General features: G+C 38.7%; 1 protein-coding gene across 3 annotated transcripts in view; it reads right to left on the bottom strand.

Moving 5' to 3' along the window:
- Nucleotides 1-26,395, bottom strand: part of NIBAN1 (niban apoptosis regulator 1) — a 210,315-nt gene that overhangs the window by 85,116 nt on the left and 98,804 nt on the right. The window lies entirely within an intron of this gene.

Genomic DNA, 26,395 nt, shown 5'->3' with positions numbered 1-26,395 from the left:
TCCAGGGAGACAGAAATCAGCTGGATGACCTGAGTCAAGTCCCTCATTCTCTTTGGGCTCCAGCGTCTCTAACTCTAAAGGAAGGTGCTCACTAGTCCATGCTTTTCTTGTAAACTACATGACATAGAAGCAAAACCATGAGTATGGCTGCCTTACAATAGTGACCAGCAAATGCATTATGATCTCACAGCACCAGCAGAAAATAAAGCTTGATCAATCATGGCAGGGAAGGGGAGAGTTTGAAGACTCAAGATGGAAGAAGAGGGACAGTCAGGGACTAGGAATATTCTTGAGCTCTTCCAACCTGTGCTTAGCTTTAGAGAGTAGGGAAGTTGCAAAGGAGGGAAATGAGATAAAGAAATTGAGAAGGGGAAAAAGAATATTCTGAGATGGATTAGAAATCCTTACAATCTTCCAAGGACTTGCTACAAAGTAGAGAAATAAACACAGGTTCCACTGACTGTGCTTATAAGCTGTTAGTCCTTGGAGTAAGATATTATCTTGAGAAAAAATAAACCTGATATAACATTTCAAAATATTTTTAAATACTTTCATGTGAACTTGGCATAATTTTTGTTTTCAAATTTGATAACAGTCACAGAGAAATATTAGAATATACTGGCAAGATTTGTTTACAGCTACCATGCATGTAAAATTTCAAAAATAAGTGAAAAGTTCTAACCACATAGACTGAGATATTCAATATGAAAACCATGAATTCATAGCTGCCAATTTCTATACCTATGTAATCATAGCTCCAAACACCCATAGTGAATGAGTAATCTCTTTATATGGAGAATCCTACTTTAGCTCAGGCATTTAGATCTCTTACTATGTAAGAGGTAAAGGGGAATTCTTGCTTATTCCCTCAATAAAATGACACTTTTGGGCCATATTTATGGGCTTTAATAACTATCACTTGAAAGGTGCTTTGAGACCCATTAATAATAGGTTCTGTAGAAATGCAAATAAAAGCTCCTATAATTTGAATCAGGCATGCTTTTGCTTGCTCTCTGAGTCTATGGTATGACTATTAATCAGTATTTGCATAACACTTTAATATACTTAGGCTTTATAATTATCTAATTGGTTAATATTTTTATTAGCTTTTATTAGTGCATAAGAAATACAATTCTATTTCCTTTCCTATAATTTTCTTACACAGGAGTGAGATACCTTTAGAAATTCCCACCATAAGAATGAGTCTCACCTCGCTGAAACATATAAACAATTAACAACATTTGCCCTTTGGGACTAAGTGACCACCATTTTGTCTAGCAGAAGAGCATCCTGCTAATTTATGATATTAATTTTTGCACTCTTGCAAGCACTTGGATTTAAATGAAAGAAGGTGGATGCCATTTTATGACGAGCTCTACAAAGCTTTGAAACTTGACTTCCTGCCACATCACAAAGTCTCACTGAAGGGTGCCCTGTTTGTACTGAGGTGTTATGATGCCACCACTCCCTCCCAATGTATGAGAAAAATGCTTGTGATTTGACTTTCAACACATCTTCCACCAGGCAGCATTTATAAAAAAGGGATTATAGCATCCTTTGGTAATTAACCTAATGACTGGTTCAAAATGTGAATCAAACAGCTAACAATATCATAAGTTCTAGGCGGAAAAGAATATAAAATGATTCTCAAATGTATCTAGATTTTAGATTAAGCCTATTTAAACCTCTAAAGCTAATTATAGGAATGGCTAAGTACAGATCTTGACGTTTAGAGAAAAGCCTAGTGTTGAGGAAAATACACTGTAGTTAGGATGATGGACTCTGAAGTCAGACAGACATGGGTTTGAGTGCCATCTCTGCTTCTTACCAGCAATGGGACCTTATGCAAGTTAATTCTCATATAAAATGAAGACAAGAGGAGTAATCTCATAGCATTACTGTAGTTATTCATGAAATAATACAGTAAAATGCTCAGCATAGTAGCTGGCACATAGAAGGTGCTCAATAATCAATAGTAATTAGATCAATGATGATAATGGTGATGGGTATGCAAGCGAACTACCAGGGGAAGGTTCTCAAGCTGAACTAAGGAATCAGGGAGAAGACAAAAGCAGGTTGCCTTGTATAACTCTAACTGGGGCCATCCCCCCCAGCTGCATGCATACAGAACAGCCATCCCACCACTGCAGGTTCAAAACAAAACAAAACCCACATTTTCACAGATGTTCCAGAAATGTAAGGGACGCTCAGTGCATCCCTGAATGGAAACCAACTAAATAAATCATTGGTATTCATGAACCAAATTGAAAAGCATGAAAACTGTATTACATTGAGCCAATCTCTCTCCCTGAGCCTCAATTTTCTCATGTGCAAAATGGATAAAATGCCCATTTCCACAGGTTTTGTGAGGATTAAATGAGATATTCTATAAATTAAAAAGTGCCTAGAGCAGTGCCTGACACTATTTGCTCAATAAGTTTTGACTATTATTACTATTATTTAATATTTCACTATGAAAACATTCAAATAAGTGGATCAGCCCATGGGCACCACACAAAATATGCTCAGCCAAAAGCAGCTTATTTTTCACAGTTTCCAAGATTCATAAGTATTGAACTGCCTTTATCTACCTCCTCAACCCTTGCTGTGGTTTGTTATCACATTCTTTTTCCTAAATTGTAAAACACAGTACTAAGTTTCTCACTTAAAAAGAGGATAATCAGTAACTAGAATCAATGGAGGGCTTCTTCCACATTTTCATACACCAGCATAGTTGGCACACGCATATTTCTTCCAATCCTACTCAATTATTACAGTCTGTGCAGGGCATTATGTTGGCACAACTAGCTTGACCAAACTGTTCATAATACCCTTCGGGCTAATCAGTACCAAAGCTGAAAGAAGACTCTTCAATGGCTCTATCTCCAACACATAGGTTCAGTTCAATTTTGAAAAGTCAGAAAAGTTATTTTCTGGCCCCTTTAAAGCCGTTCAAAGTTGTACAGCCTCAAAAACTCAGCACTGTCCCTTGATTCCTTCTCTTTCAGGCCCACATATTCAATAATCAGATCTTGGCACTTCTATTCCCACAATATTTCTTGATCCATCCACTTGGCCCCATCCCAACCAGCACACCTTCAACACAATAAAAGTCTCTTAATCTGCCCTCAGTATCACAAACAAACAAACAAACAACAGCAAAAGTACTAGCTCTCAGCTCTAAAAGAGGCACAAAAACGTCAGTCAGAGAGGGAAGTGGGGAATGCCAGTCTTGATCCACAGACCCTGGAAGATGATGGGAAATAAGCCAAAGCTTGGTTGATGCGGCAGAGGCAGGTTCTGGGGATCAGCCAGAGTGAGTTCAGGGCTGATGGAGCAGAACATGAGAGGCTGAGCCCAAGCTGGCTACCATGGCCCCACTCACGAGAAAGCTGGCCCAAATTAGCAAGGTCCAGATGTTAGAGGGGGGAATCATCCTTCAGAACCAAGTCTTGCCTTTAATGATCCCAAGAAGCTCTTTTGAAAACCATCAGAGGTCTACCTCATGGTTATGACAGTATGGTCCTCTGGGTCCTAGCCTGACAAGTTTCACTTGACACGTGACTACAAGATCATGTCAGCACCTTCATAAAAACCTCAACAGTTCCCCATTGGCCTAAGTAGTAACCACTTAGGCCAGCACCAAAGGCTCTGTGACCTGGCCCCAACTGTCCTGACTTTCTACCTCTCCTACTTTTTTTTTTTTTTTTTTTTTTTTTATTTATTTATGATAGTCACAGAGAGAGAGAGAGAGGCAGAGACACAGGCAGAGGGAGAAGCAGGCTCCATGCACCGGGAGCCTGATGTGGGATTCGATCCCGGGTCTCCAGGATCGCGCCCTGGGCCAAAGGCAGGCGCCAAACCGCTGCGCCACCCAGGGATCCCTCTACCTCTCCTACTTAAATGAAATCTCCTTGTCCCTGTACATGCTCATGTCTTCATCCCTCCTTTCTCCCCCTAAATGTCCTGCCAGCCACTTTCAGACCCTTTAAGCCCAGATGGCGATTCCAACCCATAAAGAAGTTGGCTCTCCCTAGGTGGAAACAATCTCACCTTCTATTGTGTTCTCCCAAAACTGTGCTCCACTTTGTGACAGCTGTTTAAATATAACTTATCTCTCCTCCAAGGGTATACTGTATTTATGTACTCAGCAAATATTTGTTGAATGAATGAAAGAATAGCTGAGTAAATATTTAAGAGTAAAGCAAAGCACAATGCATCATAATCTTGAAACCCATGCCAATGTCCCCAGAAAGGAGAAAGGCATAGTTCTCAGCTCAAATATATATATTTTTAAGGTTTATTAATTTTTAAAATTTTTTTAGAAAGAAAGTGTGAGCAAGTGGGGGGAGAGGGAGATGGAGAGAATCTTCAAGCAGACTCCCTGCTGAGCACAGAGCCCGTGAATGAATGAGGCTCTATCTCATGACCTCATGACCCATGAGATGACCGCTTGTGTCAAAATCAAGAGTCAGACACTTAACCGACTAAACCATCCAGGTGCCCCCTGATTATTTATTATTGAAAATGTACACTCTCAAAGCTTGACTCATTTGTTTTTTTTTAATCAAACTTATTAATTCCTTTTAAGATTTTAGATGAATTTTGTCCATAAAATTATATGTGGGAAAATATTTACAAACAAAAGCTTTCCTTAGTTTGTTTGTTTTTCTTGACCAATGTGTAATCATGGGAAGTATATGAAGTCTTACATGAGGTAAAACTTACATAAAATCTGAACAACCTGAAAGATTTGTATATTTTTTTATTCTAGGTGTTTCTTTATTAACCTTCCAGTTCTGTAGTAATTCAACTCAAATCTAATCCTTACCGTTCATTTCCTTTCTTGAAAGATACTATTTATAGTGGATTATTCCTAGTTTTCCCACCACTTGCAGTGCAATATAACTATAATATATCCTAAAATCTTCTCTGAAATACAGATTGTGCCCTGCTCAAACACTGTTAGGGAGAACAGAAAAACAACTCATAAGTACAGAAAGATAAAAGAAAAATACAAACATGATTTTTGCTATATTTCCTTCTAATCTTTTAAATAATTTTTTAATAGTTTAGAATATTGTATTTTGTGGGGTTTTTTTGTGTTTTTTAAAAGATTTTATTTATTTATTTGACAGAGAGAGAGCATGAGCAAGGGGGAGCAGCAGGCAGAGAGATAGGGAGAAGCAGGCTCCCCTCTGAGCAAGGAGCCTCATGTGGGGGCTCCATCCCAGGACCCTGAGATCATGACCTCAGCCAAAGGCAGACACTTAACAGACAGAGCCACCCAGGTACCCCGAGAATATTATATTTTGTATCTAGTTTTATTTATTTAACATTTCATCTTTGTTTTTTTCCTATGATATTACCCCTCAAAATCATCTTTTCAGATATTACATTTTTATTGTTACCATGAAGAAGAAAAATACAAAAAAATTTTAAAAGATTTTATTTATTTATTCATGAGAGACACAGAGAGAGAGGCAGAGACACAGGCAGAGGGAGAAGCAGGCCCCATGCAGGGAGCCTGACGCAGGACTCAATCCCGGGTCTCCAGGATCAGGCCCTGGGTTGAAGGCGGCGCTAAACCACCGAGCTACTCGGGCTGCCCTTTTTTTTCTTTTCAAAAAATATTTTATTTACTCATTTGAAAGAAAGAGAGCAGGAGCAGAGGGGAGCAGCAGAGGGAGAGGGAGAAGCAGACTCCTTGATGAGCAGGGAGCCTGATGCAGAACTCGATTCCAGAACTCCAGGATCATGACCTGAGCTGAAGGCAGATGCTTAACCAATTGAGCCACCCAGGTGCCCCCCCCCCAAATTTTTAAAAAATATTTTATTTACTTATTTGTGAATGAGAGAGCAGGAGTGGGGACCAGGATGGGGGAGGCATAGAAGAAGAGGGAGAAGCAGGTTCCTTGCTGAGTAGAGAGCCCAACACGGGGCTCAATCTCAGGGCCTCAGAATTATGAACTGACCTGAAGGCAGAAGCCTAACCAACTGAGCCACCCAGGAGACTCAAATACAAAACATTTTTTAAACAGATTTATTTTAACAAACTGGCTATTTCCTGAAAACTTGGCCAAATCCACACATGAGAAGAGGATTAACTAAGTCTTTGACACATTTTCTTAAAAACTATTGAGGTTTCTGGTGAAGATTAATTTGGGGGGATGAGAAAAGCAGCTCTAAAAAGTAAAATGTTTTATTATTTATAAAATAGGGTATAATATCCACTATTGTTTATTTTCCCCAGAGTGTCTCAAATTATAAATGTTTAAAAGTCCTGATGAATTATAACGTCAGCTTTAGTTGCATTATCACTTTACACCTTAGGGTGGAGAAATCAGAAATCCCAATTCACAATACAAAGGTGCAAAAATCTAATTACACAGAATAATGCCCAAGGACTCTCTCTTCTAGTAAATGCCTTAGAGAATGGGGATAAATTGGATTCTCCATAATTGAACTAAATGGTGTGTGTGTGTGTGTGTGTGTGTGTGTTTAAGCACATTTATTATTGGTGCTTGAGTGATAAATTTTTGAGCAGATTCGATAGGAAAAGTAAAAAATTCTTAATCTTATCGACTCCCTGAGGCCTACCTGGCAGAAACTCTACTTTGTACTAAAAACAAGAAACATATAAACCACTTACGTTCTCTGTGATTTACTTCAGATATTAATCCAAATAAGGGAAACATACAAACACTCCCAAGAGCTTATGTTAAATATTTCAAAGTCATGCCAGGACCCTCTCCAGATTCAGAAAGCATCTGGATAGAAAACAGACAGGCTTAGGGATAAACAAAGAATGGTTTCCTCGTTTCCAAAAGTCACACTCATAGAGATCCAAAACCCTGAGTTAAGCTTGCAATATACTTGTCCTTGGACCATTAAAGATCTCCAATTTTTTGCAATCCTGTTCTAAAAGCAGGTCCGGTGTCTTTAATACTGCAGTGGGTGAACAGTGTGAAAATTCATAAAGGAAAACCTAACTAACATGGAGTCAGGAGGTTCCATGGGGAGTACTAATGCCCTACTGCTTTTCATCAATTGTAAATCCAATAGGAAGTGGACCTTGCTGGTGGACTACTTTACTATCCCAGCAGGAGAAAGTCATAATTCAACCGATGAAAAACTACTATATCTTGAACTCCCAGTTTATTCCAACAAGCTTCTTGTTTATAACAACCTTCCCAACTTCCCCTTTTGCTCTATAAAAGAGCATCCTCTCCTTTGTTCGGTGGACTTGCTTATGGCTTTGCTGTAACTTCCTTGTCCCAGATTGTAATTCTCTGCTATTCCTGAATAAACCCATCTTTTGCTGGTAGAATAACTGGCAGTTTTATTTTTAAGGTTAACAGCAGAAACAAAAGCAATGTTTTCTACAAATGACCACAGCACTGAAATAAATTAGGGTGCCCATCTGTTCTGGGTATTTAGCAGAAAATACCTTCATAGGTTAATATAAGAGAAACAGAGGAGGCTACTAAGAAAGGGCGAAAACACTTCCATATTATATATTAAAGTTCCCATTGCCTTCTTTTTTTTTTTTTAAAGATTTTATTTATTTATTTATTCATGAGAGACAGAGAGAGAGAGGCACACACATAGGCAGAGGAAGAAGCAGGCTCCATGTAGGGAGCCCGACGTGAGACTCGATCCTGGAACTCCAGGATCATGCCCTGAGCTGAAGGCAGGTGCTCAATTGCTGAGCCACCCAGGGGTCCCTTCATTGCCTATTCTATGGAAAAATTAAACACCCCTGTGGTCAGCTATTCCAGAGATCAACGTTCTAGAACTGTAAGACCTTAAGTCTGCCCTCTTCTTTTTTTAGAGGAAGAAACTATAATAGTATTGTTGGAAGATATATATATGCCCATATTTTTATGCACACAGTTTTTCTTTAGCCATAATTAGATGGAAGCTAAGTTTAAATTTCTTCCATTTCATTTAGAAAAAGTGCTTGGAAATTTTCAAGATGATTTTGCCATTACCTCACAGCATGCCTCCAATTTTCCCATGACACATCTGATGAGAATAAATCTTGTTTATTTTGCCATTTCTCTAAGCCGTCTAATGTCCTCAAAGGAAGCTGCAGATTGGCTGTCTTTTTCTTCATAAAAACGAGAGGGAAGTGTGTGAAAAAGAAAATTAAACCAATCTGACACAGCTACTTTTACAGAAAGCATCCATCATCAGAAGGAATCATGGTTGCCCATTAGACAACTTTTTTTGGTTTTGAAGAAAATAACTAAAATTCAGGAACAAATAATGAGATTTCCTTAGCTGTTTCTGAGTCTAATTATAGTTATTAAAATTTTCTGCATACATTTTTATCAGAGGCTTCTCAGATTATTCCAGAATCTTGAAAATCTTCTTGGCCTTCAGATTGCAGCCATGTAAATGAACCCAACATGTACATTAAAAGAAATCAGGCTAGACTTACAATAAACCAGGCAACAAGTCTAGGAATTTTGCTAAATGATTTCCCTTCCAACACAAAAGGTTCTGGTGTCTCTTTCAGGTTTCTCTTTTATTTTCCTAATGATACTCCTTCTTATTTCTTCATTCCACTTTTCTTTACCCCACGCAGAAGTATATTTGTTTGAAATGCTTTCTGTTACAGTTTCTACTTCTCTCTCAAGAATCTATGCCATTAGTGCATCTTTAGAGAACTTTGTTTGGGGCTCAGATATGCTTTGTTTTGTTAGTCTGAGGATATGGGTAACTGTAAGTAGGAGTGACTTGGCCAGGAAAATGAAAGACGATAATGCCAGGCTGGGGAGGGTCCAGGGAGAACTTCATAAACTAGTCAACATTTCTGTAGGCCAGCTAACTTTTTGAAATTATTTACAAGGCAGATAAAGTACTCATTAGTGAAAATTATTTTAGCATGCTCTAACTTATCCTTACAAGAATTTAAGAACTGCCAAAATGGTTCTAATTCCTGTCCACTTGAGTCGGTCAGGCACTGTGTTCTCTGAACACAGTTTTCTTGATAACAACCCAAATATATCCAATAAAAAAGTCGGATCTAGCACAGTCTAAAATACATCTCATCACATAGTCCAATTTTACTTTTTTTGATCATCTAATCATTGCCAGTCAGAATAGTTAATCACTAAATTAAAATACTCTTGAGTAATGTACATTAATAAAAAATTATCCAAAGCTATTATACGTGATGCTTTAAAAAAGGAGACAGAGAAAGACCCACTAAATCTTCTAATAAACTATTTAGATAGTATCAAGTTCTATGGAACCCCCATATTTTTTCTATGGAAAGTGCTCATGGATAAAGTAAGTTCACACATAAGTTTGGCTTTGCTTGGAGTCCGAGTCTCAAGGTGAGATTTGTTTACCCTAGACTAGTCATCATATGCACCAAGGAAATTAAATATGAAGGAGAGCTGTAAATAACTGGGATTCCCTTCCACAATAACACTCAGAAAGCAGCTTGAGTTCCTCTGGATGGTATAGTACAGACATGCCAATGCTAGTCACCTTGCAACATCCATAGACTGATGAAAAGATCAACATCACAGACCTCTAGAATTGGATGGGATCATAATAATAAGTTCCAATGTCCTCTTATTTTCAGATCAAGAAATTAACTGGCCCATGGTCATAAAACTAGTTAGTGGGACATCTGGGTGGCTTGGCAGTTGAGCATCTGCCTTTGGCTCAGGGTATGATCCCGGGGTTGCAGGATGGAGTCCCGCATCAGTCTCCTCACAGGGAGCCTGCTTCTCTTTCTGCTTATGTCTCTGCCTCTCACTCTGTGTCTCTCATAAATAAGTAAAATCTTTTAAAAAATAAAAAATAAAAAATAAATAAATAAATCAAACTAGTTAGTAACAGAATATGAAAAAAAATTTTAAATCAGTGTCATGTTTTTAGCAGAGTTTTTCTCTATGAATACTACATTATTTTTTACAGAAGAATTCAAGGACTTCTTTATTAATGGAGGAATGTAAGTACTCTTTGGTAATAAAAACCATATTGTCAAGAAACCTATGAAATGATCTTAAATTTGGGTAGAAAGATGTTGTTATGGTAAAGTTTATGTGTTAACATGATTGGGCCATGGGGAGTAATCAGATATTCTGGATGTGTCCGTGAAGGTGTTTCTGGATGAGGTTAATACTTGAATAGGTAAATTGAACAATGAAGATTGCCCTCCCCATGTGGGTGGGCCACATCTAATCAGTTGAAGGCCTGAATGAAACAAAAAAGGCTGAGTAAGAGGGAATTTCCTTGTTCCTGGCTTCCTTGAGCTGGGACATTGGTCTTTTCTGGTCTTTCAACTTCAATTGAAACATTGGCTCTTGTGGGTCTCTAACCTGGTGACTTTCAGAGTGGAATTATACCATCAGCTCTTCTGGGTCTCCAGCTTGCTGACCTCAGATCTTGGGACTCGTCAGCCTCCATAATTGCATGAGCCAATTCCTTATTTTGTTTTTATTTTATTTATTTATTTTTCTAATTCCTTTTTTTTAAGATTTTATTTATTTATTCATGAGTGACACACAGAAAGAGGTAGAGACACAGGAAGAAGGAGAAGCAGGCTCTCCACAAGGAGCCCAAAGTGGGACTCTATCCTGGACCCTGCGAATACACCCTCAGCCGAAAGCAGATGCTCAATGGCTAAGCCACCCAGGTATCCCTCTAACTCCTTATTTTAAAAATCTCTCTCTCTCCTGTTGGTGCTTTTCTCTTGGAGAACCCTGACAATACAGATATAACGAATCAAAATATATTATTGAGTCCCAACATAATTATCAATTTGTTTCATTTAATCTATACATATTAAGCAGTTGAGTCGGGAACAAATTAAAAGTAATGCAAATATCTTAGTGCTTCAATGTAATGAGTTCTAAATTTATCAATAGAATCAGCATGTGGATCTCTTTCAGAATACATTCTGAAATACACGCAATCTGTATTTAAAACATTCCATTAAGTGATGTATGAAGGACAGTAAAAACATTTGGCTCAGCTTCACCCCAATTGGCAGAAGTTGCCAGCAAGAAGGCAAATACCCAGCAAAGCTCTAGTCACGGAGGAAACAAGCTGACCTTATCTGAGTAACCCTTAATCTTATTCAGGTGTTCCAATTAAGTAACATCACTGTCTCAATTAAAGCTACAGTCTTTACTGGCTAATATCATAAGGCTCCCTGGGAAATTCATTAATTAAGTAGATTTTCTTATTTACTGATTTAAGATTGCATTTTGTACCAAATCAAGGTTAAAAGGTACTGCTATGGACCAGGCCCATCATCCACATGGTATCTGAAATGTCTTCAACAAAGTTTTTCTTTCTTTGTTTTTTAAAAAGATTTTGAGAGAGGAGAGAGAGAGAGAGAGGGAGGGAGAGAGAGAAAGAGAGAGGACAAGCAGGGGGAGTAGTGGCAGAAGGAGAAGCAGGTTCATCACTGAGCAGGGAGCCAGATGTAGGGCTTGCTCCCAGGACCCTGGGATCATGACCTGAGCCGAAGGCAGATGCTTAACCAACTGGGCCACCCAGGCACCCCCAACAAAATTTTTCTGCTCTCTTCTCTGTATCCTACTTTATATGAGTCAAGAGATGAAATGTGTTGAATTATACATCACTAATAAGGGTTTTGTCTATATCTATGTTTTCTTTATTTATTTTTTAAAATTTTTAAAATTTTATTTATTCATGAGAGACACACAGAGAGAGAGGGGGGGGGGGTGGGCAGAGACACAGGCAGAGGGAGAAGCAGGCTCCATGCAGGAAGACCGACGTGGGACTCGATCCCGGGTCTCCAGGATCACACCCTGGGCCAAAGGTGGTGCTAAACCACTGAGCCACCCGGGGTGCCCTCTGTGTTTTCTTTAATTATGAACTATTTCAAACATACAGAGCGGTATATAGCATATATTCTCACTATCCCCAGCTAAACAAACACTTAACATTATGCCATATTCAAAAATTTTTTATTTTTTAAAAAAGATTTTATTTATTTATTCATAAGAGACATAGAGAGGCAGAGAGAGAGGCAGGCTCCCTGTGGGGAGCCCGATTAGGGACTCAATCCCAGGACCCTGGGATCACAATCTGAGCCAAAGGCAGATGCTCAACCACTGAGCCACCCAGGTGCCCCTGCTCAAAAAAATTTTAAAACACTACAGCTACTTTTGTAGCCCCCTGTACCCTGTCCCACAACACTACTAGGGACCATTATACTCAAAGTGATATTTATTCCTTTAAGTCATTTTGGATTCTTACAACAAATGTATGTATCCATGTATAACTAATAGCATTTTTTAAAAGATTTTTTTAATTTATATATTCATGATGGACAGAGAGAAAGAGAGAGAGAGAGAGAGAGAGAGAGAGGGAGTGAAAGGCAGAGACGCAGACAGAGGGAGAAGCAGGCTCCATGCCAGGAGCCCAACGCCGGACTCAATCCCCCGGGGAATCCAGGACCACGCCCAGGCCCAAACGCAAGCAGTAAACCGCTGAGCCACCCAGGGATCCCCAGCTAATAGCATTGTTATGCACATTTTCTAACTTAATTCTGCCTGTCATTCTGCAGCTTGATTATGGCAGATTGATAGATAGATCTGATATATCATGTATATATATGACATTTATTTCTAGTTTATTCATTTGAACTGGTATCTATACTTCTAACACATACTTCAATTTATCTCTTCGTTGATGGGCCTCTCACTTGTTTCCTCTCTATTTACTCTTATAATCATTGCTGATGTGAATATATATGGTAGAGAGGTGCAAATGTGTGTCTAGAACACTAGAGCAAAGTGTGAACATCTTCATCTGCACTTGATATTGCCAAACTTCTCTCCAAAAGAGCTGTGTCATTCACAACCCATCAGCAGAATATGAGCACTTCCTCCCACATCCTCAGAAACTCTAGGAATTGTCCCACTTACACATTTTTGTCTATGTTGATGGGTGAAAAATGGTGCCTTAATTTACATTTATCAGACTACCAGTGAGTTGAGCATGTTTCCATATATTTATTGGCCATTCAGTTTTCTTATTCTGTGAATTCATATCCTCTCCCCATATCTCCCCATGTCTTGCTGACATGTAGGCATTATTTGTCAATTTTAGGTATGAATCTTTCTCTTGTCTTTTCCCAATCTGTGCCTTGTCTTTTCCCTTGGATCATAGTGTTGAACAAGTTTTAAAGTTTAGTGGAATTAGATCTAACTATCCTATTCTCTCTGTTGTTTTTTTTTTTTTTAATGTCTGTTTAAGGAAATCCTTCCTTACTATTTTCTTTATAAAGATGTTCTCCCACATTTTCTTCTTCTTTTTAAAAATATTTTATTTATCTATTTATTTATTTGAGAGAGAGAAAGTGATAGAGAAAGAGAGAACATGAGCAGGATAAGGGGTAGAGGAAGAAGCAGACTCCCCACTGGGCAGAGAGCGCAATGTGGGGCTTGATCCCAGGACTCCAGGATCATGACCTGAGTGAGGGCAGATGGTTAACCAACTGAGCCACCTGGGCACCTCTCACATTTTCTACTAAAAGGGCTTTAAAGGGCACCTGGGTGACTCAGTTGGTTAAATTTTGGACTTGGGATCCCTGGGTGGCGCAGCGGTTTAGTGCCTGCCTTTGGCCCAGGGCGCGATCCTGGAGACCCAGGATCGAATCCCACGTCGGGCTCCTGGTGCATGGAGCCTGCTTCTCCCTTTGCCTATGTCTCTGCCTCTCTCTCTCTCTCTGGGTGTGACTATCATAAATAAATTTTTTTAAAAAATTATTTAAATTTTGGACTCTTGATTTCAGCCCAAGTCATGATCTCAGGGTTGTGAGATGGAGCCCTGTGTTGGGCTCTGTACTGAGTGTAGAGCCTGCTTAATATTCTCTCTCTCTTTCTTTCTCTGCCCCTCCCCACCTGCTCTCCATCTCCCTCTCTCTAAAAAAATAAAAAATAAAGGCTTTTTACAAGCTGGAATTAATTTCTGTGTAGACTATGATAAAGAAATCCATACTTTACCATCCAGATAACTAATTATTCTAACACTATTTATTGCAGAGTCCACATTTCCCCCAACATGTGCCTGTTTCTGATATATTCCAAGTTTCCATATTTGAATGAGTTGCTTTTGAGCTCTCCAGTCTATTCCACCGGTCTGTTGTTTATTCCTGGGCTCTTAGTATCATATTGTCTTATTTATTACAGTGTTACAAGAATTTCTGATATCAGGAGTGTAAACTCTTCCCACCTGGTTCTTCTTCAAATTGTCTTACCCAATACTCCCATATGAACCTAAGGTAAACTATGTCAAGTCCTATAGGAAAACTATGTCAGGATTTTGATTGGAAAAACAATGAATTTGTGATTAGTATGAGGCTGATAGCTTTATGATATGATCTTCCCATCTAAGACTGCTGCTAGCCCATATGGCACTTATGTACAAACTAGGGAAAACTACCCTTCCTCAGCCCTGATGCACCCTGCCTCACATGAGTGGAGAATACAACGCAGACTGGATTTTAGCCTCTGCTCACCCCTCCTTAGTTATGAGCCTTATGCTATGAATATCTTCAACAATTGTAGACAGCAGTGCTGTTCCCATTCATTAGCATGGCCTATCTCTTCATTCATTCAAGTCTTCTTTAATGCTGTTTGACAACATTTTGTCATTTTTGTTCATGAAAATTTTTGCACATATTCATTAGATTAATGCCTAAATCCCAATTTCATATGGATTTGTCTGCTTTTATGAATGGAATCTTTTTTCTTATCCATTTTCTAATTGGTTATTACTAGCTCTTAACTTTAAATGTTTGCCTTATGCCTAGAAACTTAAAAAAACTCTTCAAATTAATGTGTTGCTAAATTATCTTGGATTTCCTATGTACTCAATCATATCTTCTGTAACAAAGTTTAAAACTCCTCATTCACCCTTCACACACAATTGACCTTCTAGAGTTTTTTTTTAAGTCCCTACATGAAGGCATATTTTAAAACTATGTACGAATTAAATTAAATGGGTTATTTCAGTTTAGAAAAAGGTTCAAGGTTCCTAGTCAACAGATCTGGAAAGTATGTGGATAGAGTAAATTGATTTTGTTTGCCATTTTTGCCTCCAACTATAATTAGTCCATTATTAAATAAAAACATCAGGATTTGTGTTTCATTAAGGATTCATGAAATTAGTATGGTTCAACTTAAGTTCCTGTGCATTTTATCAAAAGTCTTCCTCTTAGGGGTGCTTGGTTGGCTCTGTTGGTTAAGCATCTGCCTTCAGCTCAGATCATGATCCCAGGGTCATGAGATCTAGCCCCTCATCAGGCTCCCTGCTCAATGGGGACCCTGCTTCTCCCTCTCCCTCTGCCGCTCCCGCTCCCCCGCTTGTGCTCTCTTGCTCTATCTGTCAAATAAATACATAAAATCTTTTTAAGAAGTCTTCCTTTAAAAACAAATTTTGTAGCCACATTATAAAGTATTCTTCTTTAAAGTTAACAGATCTACAAAAGTAGAAAATACATTCCCTACCTCATACCCACTGAAACGGAATGCACCCAAGACAGGCTGGAAATTCTGTGTTCTCTATATGTTCTTCCAGTTGATTCTTAAGATTGGGACAGTTTGGTGTTTAATAGCATTCCTGCAGGCATCCCAGCTGTTCAGAAGACATAACGAAGCTGTGTTTGGCTCCACTACAAACAGATGAGCTCCAGCCTGGGCTGGACCCAACATTATTCGGCAAGCCTTCTCTCATCCTGGGTGACTGACTGCCTCTCCACTCTCCCCAGCAGCTGTTCTATCTTCATCAGTGCCCTCAGGCTCCCTTCCTTAACTCCCCCTTTACTCCCAGAAGACTTCCCATTTCCAGAAAACAAAGAGAAGTCTCAACTATGTCCTATCCATTTTCAAGTTTATCTCCTCATCCACTACACTTTCCTTTTTCCTGTCTCTCTCACAAAACAAAACAAAACAAAACAAAACAAAACAAAACAAAACATACCCCAGTCTTCTTTCTCCAAATGCTTACCCCGTCAATTATGTCCCTTTTCTTGGATTGTCATTATCTTTCTTTTCACTTCCTTTTCACCTCCCGGCCCAGACAAGTACTCAAGTTCTGAAGGAAAAAACAAAAAACAAAAAAAACCTCATCTACCTCTCAGGCAACTATCCTCTCTTCCCCTTCACCATCAAACCTCTTGAACAGTATCCCAAACCCACTGTTCCCAGCCTCATCACCCCCTATTTGCTTCTTAATCAGCCACTCTTCCCCTTGAAACACAATCCAATCTCATAGGTTATACACCCCGATAACTCCTACATAGGTGTTTGTCATCCCAACCTCTCCTACACTCTGTCATATATTTCCTAGTCTCCTGCTAAAGACTCCACAGCTCATTGAAAGTGCATTTCTCACCCTTGCCTCCTGAGAGCCTAGAAAGGTCAGTAACAGGCACATGGTATGCCTTGATAAATATCTGTTGGATTGATATTGTAATATTAGCAATATTAGTTCTATACTGAATGCATTTTCCCTACCCATCTTCTCAACCTCTACCACCACAGAACTAAGGGGAAAGCAAATGGAAAATTAGTTTGCCAAATAAACGCTACATTTATACCAACATTTAAACCAGTTAGTACCTTTATAATTCTTTAAAAAACTATTCCAAAACTATTTCTTTCATACTGTGAGTTTATTTCCCCTTCATTAGGGAACCAGGAAGGCTTTAAATAAATAATAACTTGTCAGAATGACTCATCCTAAAGAATATGTTTAGTTATGTACTGATTATGTATGAGACAAACTGGGCAGCCCGGGTGGCTCAGCGTTTTAATGCCGCCTTCAGCTCAGGGTGTGATCCTGGAGACCCAGGATCGAGTCCCATGTCGGGCTCCCTGCATGGAGCCTGCTTCTCCCTCTCCCTGTATCTCTCCCTCTCTCTCTCTCATTCTGTGTCTGTCATGAATAAATAAATAAAATCTTTTTAAAAAAGTACAAAAGTATGAGACAAACTGCAAAAATAAAATAAGTTACGTTATCTTAAGTGTCTAGGTATCTGGTACAAACTGGACTGTCGTGATCTGTTGATGAATCAAGCTGACCTGCTCTCAGCAGCCTGGGGCTTACAATACATCACTGTATTGCTTTTCTCCAAATCTGATCTGAACTTTACTGTTCCACTGGGAGCAAATCATTGAAACTGCACATTTACAAAGAAAGTTGTAAGGTAAACATTTAGATTAAGACCATGCCAAAAAAAAAAAAAAAAAAAGACCATGCTTACATGTCACAAAAAAACTTGGTTGATTTAATCCAACTGCATGAAGGGGAAAAGAATCAAGTTTGAACAGTCTGAATATTAAGAATTTGCTTACTTATTAGAAAAACAAAACAGTTCCAAATTTATGCTAGAAATAACTTAAAAGAAAATCCTATTAAGAAGAAAAGAAGTGTTTTCCTGTTTTCTGTGAAGGGTGTCTGTGGTGCTCTGGACTTGTCTATATTTGGGTAATGGCAGCAGGTGAGGTACACAAAGCAGCTGCATATTAACTTCCTGGGGGAGGGGGAAATTCTGTAAACATCCTAAGTAATAAGTGTAAAAAAATAATTTGAATACACAATACCTTCTATGAGTCACAAGCTCTTTAATAATCTCTAGATAAACAAATAAATAAAGCAAACACTAAACAATAACCAAAGCAATTTTTAAACCACACATACTCAAAAATAATCTCCAGATTGAAGGAAATTCCCTGCGGAGGGAAAGATGAAAGGTTTTGTCTCATTCAGTTACACAGGACTAGAAAGAAAGAAAAAAATATACACATATATCTTATATATATCTTAGATATACCATATATAGATCTTATCATTTATATTGTGTGTGTGTGTGTGTGCGCGCACGCGTGCGTGTGTGTGTGTGTGTGTGTGTATAGCTTGGTTGTTATGGTTTTAAATAAATAAGACCTGCCAACCAAAGCCAGGGAAATGAATGGACAGGAAATGAGGCAAGCTTGAAAGAGGAAGTGGTTTGAGCCGGCAACAAGACAGGATCAAGGAGTAGGAAACCCACAAGATGTGTAAAATGGAAAATCAAGGGCCTTATCTTAAAAAAGTAGCTCAGAGTCCATGACTAGATTATCACAAAGATGCATAACTCAACCAATTAGTCTTTTATGGCTATTTAAAGAGACTGTGAGAAGATATTCAAGAGAGACCAAAAAGAAATAAATTGCATTGGGGATCCCTGGGTGGCTCAATGGTTTAGCGCCTGCCTTTGGTCCAGGGTGTGATTCTTGAGTCCCAGGATCAAGTCCTACATCGGGTTCCCTGCATGGAGCCTGCTTCTCCCTGCCTGTGTCCCTACCTCTCTCTGTCTGTCTGTCTGTCTGTCTCTCATGAATAAATAAATAAAATCTTTTTTTAAAAAAAGGAAAGAAGTTGTATTCCATATAAAACCTTTTAGATTTCCTATCAAAATATATCATAAATAATTGAATCATTAAAAATATAAAAGAAACATTTTAAATGTGAAATAAGAACATCTCCCTTTTGATTACATAACCATCTGGGATTATTTAAAATTCAGTAGTTGGGCCTTAGATACCTGAATCATTATAAAATTTGGTAGTTGATCTGCTGCTTTAAAGTTATATAAAAGGTGAAGCAAATAAAATTTTTCTTCCATAAAAAAGTAATGTATTTCTGATCTAAGATCAAGGTAGTAAAGTATGGCATATTTTAAATTGACAGCAAACGTTAAAATGTATTTGTGAAAGGAAACTAACATGTAAAAATGCACATCATAAAAGTAAGCCACACCAAGAAAAAAGTGAACACAGGCTTTCATAAAGAGAGAGATCACGAAGAAGTAAAAGAGACAAAACTAGCTGGGCAGGGAAAAAAAGACTGGAGGGAACTGTATGAAAACTATAACAGTTTTAATCATTGAGTAACGAATGGACGAATTTTTCTCCTATTTTTATAAAGAGCTATGCTTTGTAGACATATTTTATTTTATTATTTTTTTAAAGATTTTATTTATTTATTTATGAGAGAGAGAGAGAGAGAGGCAGAGACACAGGCAGAGGGAGAGGCAGGCTCCATGCAGGGAGCCCGACGTGGGACTCGATCCCGGGTCTCCAGGATCACACCCCAGGCTGCAGGCGGCGCCAAACAGCTGAGCCACGGGGGCTGCCCGACATATTTTATTTTTGAATGGATAAGAGAGAAAGTTTCTCCAGAGAAACAGTACAGACAAAATAATAATCTGCTTAGTAAAGATCTGAAACCCCCAGGTAGAAGGCACGCAATTGCACAGATAAAGCAATTCTGTATTACTAAACTAATGTTTAAAAATCAAGGCAAATAGGGGCCCTATTAACTGCCAGAGTATGGCATAATCAATCCAATCATTTTAAGAGTAGTAATAATCAATAGTAATCCCTGCAAAAGCATCACTTCTTGCCATCATTTTCAAGAACATTCAGTCACTTGAAACAAGCAATTGATTTAGCTCAACTATGATTCTGTGCTTGGGTTATTTTAAGCGTGTAGTCCCAATTTTAAAGAACCAGTAATTACATAAAAACACCAATTTTGGCTTAATGGTTTCTTTTCTCATTTTTTGCTTCTATTTTACAATTTTAATACATGATTCTGTCAAAATATGTTAAATGTTTATTATGTGCACACAATTATAGTAAATGAAATGATGCAGGTCAAACAAGAAGGAATAATTCCCCCCACTCTCCATTCTCACTGATTATCTTCTTCACTCCCTACATTTTCATTTAGGGCATGACTATCCTCAGCCCAGTCATTGCTGACCCACTCCACCTCCACACAAACAAGTGACTGTCACTGTGGAAAGATCTCAAACATACTGGAAAGTATAAAAAGCATGTAAAGTACAATGAAACAAAATCATTTTCCTTAACAGTTCATTAATTACATTTGGCTTCTGGTTAAATAATAATTTCTGTTCCCGTCTATGACCTTGGTGTCATGGGTTGTCCATAGAAACACCCTTCCGTGGAATTCTAGTGAGTCCTTTTCTAAACCCCAAAATACTTTCCTTTTTTGGTCGGCATGATTGAAGCATTATTTACATATAATAAAATTCACTAACTTCAATGAGTTTTGACGAATGTTTATAATTGTACAATTATAATATTGATCGTAACATAAAATATTTTATCACCCCAAAAACACAATTAACAAACAACAATTCATGTTATCTAACAAATAATTACTTTTGTTCTCCTTTAAATATTCAAGTGCCCTAAAATCATAATATTTAAAATGTTTCTAAATTGGGGCGCCCGGGTCACCCAGTTGGTTAAGCGTCTGCCTTCGGCTCATATCATGATCTCAGGGTCCTGAGATTGAGCCTCTTTCTGTCTCAAATAAGTGAATAAAATCTTAAAAAAAAAAAAAAGTAAAATGTTTCCAAATAGTGTTGCCCTTTGACTACTTAAATGAGATTTAGTAAGTCTGGTTTCTAAAAGCTTAAAAAAATGTCTTTAGACTTTTTAGACATTTATTGTCTGTAAATAGTAACTTCCTAGAATAATTTTTTTTAACCTCAAGAAAACAAGAAGTATAAGTTTTAAGGCATTCATTTAGCTTTTAAGAAATAAAGCTCACGGGCAGCCCGGGTGGCTCAGCAGTTTAGCACCGCCTTCAGCCCAGGGAGTGATCCTGGGGACCTGGGATTGAGTCCCACGTCAGGCTCCCTGCATGGAGCCTGCTTCTCCCTCTGCCTCTGTCTCTGCCTCTCTCTCTCTCTCTGTGTCTCATGAATAAATAAATAAAATTAAAGAAATAAAGCTGAATTTTTTTCCCCACCAAATAGACTGTACACTTAAATTTAAAATTGGATTTTGTTTTGTTTGCTTAATAAATGATAAAGCAAATGCTGGCTAATTGTGTCAGCTCCATTAATGCTAGTCAAGGTGTTAAAGAGGGGCACCTGGGTGGCACAGTGGTTGAGCATCTGCCGTTGTCTTAGGTCATGATCCTGGGGTCTTAGGATGGAGTCCTGCATCAGAATCCCTGCAGGGGGAAGAAGATCCTGTTTCTCCCTCTGCCTATGTCTCTGCTTCTATCTCTCTGTGTCTCTCATGAATAAATAAATAAAACCTTAAAAAAGGGGATTAAAAAGTATACTTGCTAGAGTAGAGTATCAGGAAACCCTAATAGGAAGATTTGTCTAACTTGCATTGAACATGGTGTTTGGTGCTTTAAACATCATCACATTTTATCATCTAGCCAGTTGTGAGACTGCACCCAACAGATTACAGCAGAAGCAAACCTCCAGAGATAGCAACAGGAGTAAGATCAAAAACAGGAATCAAGAACCTTTCTACCTCAAGATAAGTCCAAAGGATGTTCACAGGATGGGTATGACCAGCTCCACAGTGATGTTGTCCTCTTCATTCCCCAAGGACCAAAGCCACTGCTCTATCTTCCTTATACATCATCTCTGCACACTTTTCAGGACTCCCCAGCCAGTTTGCTGGGCTATTCTTTATCCTCTTTCACAATGTCCTGCTCAGTGTGTTTGAGGTTTTTAAATTTTATTTTAACAGAAAGTGACTGGAGAAAAAGAGTTAGGGTAAAACTCAAATCTATCCATGTTTCAAATGAAACCAGCGATCAAATAAGAGTCTTCAGAGATGAAGCTGTAGGTAGACTACTGAGAGGAACATTTGAGTTTCATTCAATTCAAAGTGAAGGCTGCCAAAATATAGAAGTATCTATCGACCTTCCGCCTGGAAGATAAAGACTGACAGTTTGATTTCTCTTGGCAGGTTTCCCACATCTCTATTTGTGGGGCACACTCTGCAGTACCAGGATGCCTGACATGAGCATGCTCAAAATGATAAGAGTGACCCTGACTCATGGAGGATAAGTTGTGTGATTTCAACATAGGTTTTCCTGTGTGTCTAAAAAAGATATGCCTTACTAAATGTGGACCAGCAAGAAGTCAATCAGACCAGAAAAGCATCCATCGAGTAAAGTCCTAACTGGTGCATATTATGGGTGGAAGAGAGGAAGGGAAATAGGTGTATGACACAACACCTCTGCACATATACACATAAGCACCAACTTGGGTAACAAAGTTTAAGAGTATGGATGCTCAATGCTTCAGCCTCCCTTCTGGCAGAGCTGAGGGGTAAGATGAGCGTCGTCACCAAATGCACACTGTGGTTTTAGGACACATGTTACTGCACATCAACAAACCAGAACCACAAAGGGATGTGGCTCTACTAATTTAGTCTTTAATGATAGAAGCGATACCTCAGCAAGAGGTAGGAGGGTCTCTGGCCATGTTTTAAAGTAAATGTGCTTCACTGCTCCTAAAATACACACGTTCTTCACATTTTAACAACTCTACATTGGGAGTGTCTTATAGTCAATGGAATTTTATAACTATCTGCCATGAAGTTGCTATTAAGACCTGGTTGCATGCACACAAATTTGGTCATAGCTATTTTTACTGCACTCACTTTAACTGAGCTCTATTCATAGCTAGTGATGGATTTGACTGCCATTTTTATATGGCTTTAAAAGATTATACTGATAGGACTTCAAAACAAGAAATTATTGTGTAATAGAAAGGCAGGGAAATCGAATTGCAGGACAAGTTTAATACTAGTGGAATAAATATTTATCTCTGGAAAAATGACCACAATTCTTTGATTGCAAAGCAACAGTTAATTGCCTTATGGGTTCCAAACAAGAGATAGAGTTGAGTTGCCTTTTGTTACAAAGATCCATGAAAAGGACTGTCTACCTCCTGCCAAGCAATATAGCTGAAAGAGGCAATAGGACCAAATACCTCAGAAGAGATGCAAGAAATGTCAAAGCAATGATAAGCCAGCATGGTCAATTCAGGTGTAGTGTGGGATGATTGTTAAACATCATTAGCAGCACTTTTTTTTTCTTTTTCTTCCCTTTTTTTTTTTTTTTAAGATTTTATTTATTTGAGAAAGAGGGCACAAGCAGGGATAGAGAGAGAAGCAGACTCCCCACTGAGCAGGGAGCCTGACATGGCACTTGATTCTAGGACGCTGGGATCATGACCTGAGCCAAAGGCAGATGCTCAACCACTGAGCCACCCAGGGGCCCAGCACATTTTTTTTCTTAATGGTACATAAAATAGCAGTGCACTTATAATTGAGGTCATCTGGAAGTCAGTGAAATACCACAATCCAGTTTGTCTTCAGCATCCTCCTCTCCAGGTAGCTCAATACATTCCCCAGTTGTTTTTGCCTCTTAGTATTACCTCTCCCAGGGATACTAATATTTGACATCTAATACCTAATTATACAATGAACTATGGACAAGGCTAGTTCAGGTCCTAAAACTGTTTTGCTTTATTCCTTCAAATAGTCCAGCATATGGAAAATCATAGGTTCAAATACATATGCCTACTTTATTGGTGGCTACAGAGCACCAATTTCACCCAAAAGTCATAAATTCTCTCCTCTTGAGTATTTGGCTTCTTTGACTTGAATTTTATGGGTTTTTTTCAAAAATGTTGAAAGTTATTAATGTTTAGCATAGGATTTAAGAAAGACAAAGTTTGGGAACGAAGAAAAATTCACCTCCCTATTACTTCTTAATACCAAGAGTTTTATGTCTGTTTTCTTTAGCATTTAGAAAAATCATCTCTTGGGGCACCTGGGTGGCTCAGTTGATTAAGTGTCTGCCTGCAGCACAGGTCATGATCTCAGGGTCCTGGAATAGAGGCTCACCTCATGCTCTCTGCTCCTCAGGGAATTTGCTTCTCCCTCTACCCCTCCCCCTGCTTGTGTGCATGCTCTCTCTATCAAATAAATAAATAAAACCTTAAAAGAAAAAGTATCTCTTTATCTATAGGACTGCCCAAAACCTTAAAAAAAAAAAAAGTGAAAACACATCAGATGGCAATTATAATGGTAAACTCTCAATAACCCAGAAAGCATGACAAAAAATTTCTCCTCCAAAATTTGGCTGGAGACAGGGGAATTTTAAAAAGTAAGTAGACTAGGAGCACCTGGCTGGCTCAATCTGTAGAGCATGTGACTCTTGATCTCAGGGTCACAAGCCCCACATTGGGGGTGGAGCCTACTTAAAAAAAGAAAATAACCAGACTGAATTAGATACGAACTGCCCACTCTATAGAAAACCCTTTCAATACCCACATAATACTCTCAGCTTACATTTTACGCCTACTTCTACTACTTCCTTACACTCCTGTCAAACTAGACTGCTGTTCGAGCAGCAATGACTGGCACTTTCCCATGTCCCTCTACCTGACATGCTCTTTCTCCAAGTCCATGTCAAACCCTTCAGAATCCTAAGCATCCTTCACAGACCATTCATTCAATGTATATTAAGCACAGTCAATGTGTAGAATATTAAGGATAAAAAAAATAATTTGAAAGGTTCCTGCCCCAAGGAGCCACCAGTCTGACCTATCTTTAATGTTCCATCTTCCACAAAGTCCTGTAGATCCACTCAACCACCTATGACCTCTCCTTCCTATAAATCCTCTTCTCCTGTGTTATTTCACCTTAAGAATCTCTTACTGACCTCCTACTCTGTACCAGAGATAATACTTGGCACTTTTGCATACATTTACATTATGTAATTCATACAAGAACTTTACTAAGCAGAGTTTCCACAGACCCACCAGGCATATGAGAAAACTGATGCTTATAAATTCACTCATGGCGAGTGTCCTGTTAAGCATCAGAACCAAGACATATTGGCTCTTGTATCCAGGGCTCTTTCCATAATTTTTCAGCAGCATTCACTGATCTTATTATTTCTGTGATAATCTTACCTTCTTGATTACAATAATACCTTTTTTATTTATTCTTTATTTTTCTTTATTTTTTATTTCTCATTTTTATTTATCTTTGTCTTAATAAGAATTGAATCTTATTCTAAATCTTATTCTAAATCTGAACCTTCTTAAAAAAATAAATCTGAACCTTCTTGATTACAGTAATACCTTTTTATTTATTCTTTATTTTTCTTTATTTTTTTATTTCTCATTTTTATTTATTTTTGTCTTATTAAGAATTGAATAAGAGGGATCCCTGAGTGGCGCAGCGGTTTAGCCCCTGCCTTTGGCCCAGGGCGCGATCCTGGAGACCCGGGATTGAGTCCCACGTCGGGCTCCCGGTGCATGGAGCCTGCTTCTCCCTCTGCCTGTGTCTCTGCCTCTCTCTCTCTCTATGTGTGACTATCATAAATAATAATAAAAAATTAAAAAAAAAGAATTGAATCTGAGACTATCTTGCTTATAGCAGGTGCTCAAAATGTGTTCCCCAAAACAACTGTGTTCCAAGTATTCTGATGAATGCCAGCCAATGCTGGTTCGTAATGATGTAGAGATGAGGGTCTGACGTTGTGGGAAGTGTGGATATACTGAACCCTTATGGTAAGTCAGGAAGAGAGGAAAGATGAGAGCTCTGAAGGAGCTCAAGATATGCATGAGGAACTCACTGGCTCATGAAAGGATGAGCAACCTATGTTGACTTGGTTGAGACTGAGGCCTAAAGGAAGCAATATGCTGGTAACATATTAAGAGGGGGGAAAATGTGAAAACGAGAATAGAAGTTTGCAAGAATTCAGACTGGTTTGATCAAGCTCTGTTCACAGATGCTGGGTGAAATGCAGGTACCTGGGACCAAAGAAAGCCTAGGCAGGTAAATTCCAAAGTCTAAATCCCGGGACACCAAATTAGTTGAAAGCTAAGGGTTTTTGTTGTTGTTGTTGTTGTTGTTGTTGTTGTTGTTTAAGCTTTGACCAGGACCTGGGATCCAGAAAGAAAAGCATTCCTCCTTCTCTAGGAATTTACTTCACCCAGAGAGAGCTAAACTTGTGTCTAGAGGTAGAAGAAGCTACACAGTAGGAAAGGCCTACAGGCTCATTGGTTGAAAGCTGACTAGTGATATGGGATTTCAGGGTTGGAAGGAATGATAGCTATTATCTAATCAAACCTACTCTTATGATAGGAACAAGAACAGGGGAAAGTTATGTCTATTTAAAGGTTTACCCTTAAGCTAATTAAATAACATGAGCTTGCCCACTTATAACTGGCCTCATCCAAATATAGCTGTACTCCCAAATTCCATCACCAGGCAGCAACAGCCATACACCGTCAAAAGCACTGCATATATGCCCTGCCTGAACAGTGATGGGAATTGGGATCAGGGGATCATGGAAGAGAGAAATTATTGGAATGCTCCTAGATTTGGGAGTATAGTTCTAGAGGCTGACACTATTTTTGATCCCCTGGAATGTGAAAGTAGAATGCTTTCCAGGGAAAGTGGGATGAAGAGGCACCCCAAGGAGCTCTCTGTTTGTGAGGTCTCCTATTTATCATATTCCCAGACTGCTGCCTCCC

Source organism: Vulpes vulpes, chromosome 13 (assembly GCF_048418805.1).
Source record: "Vulpes vulpes isolate BD-2025 chromosome 13, VulVul3, whole genome shotgun sequence".
Classification (NCBI taxonomy): Eukaryota; Metazoa; Chordata; class Mammalia; order Carnivora; family Canidae; genus Vulpes; species Vulpes vulpes.
Note: the sequence above shows the minus strand (reverse complement) of the source record. Positions and strands in the feature narration are given on the sequence as shown.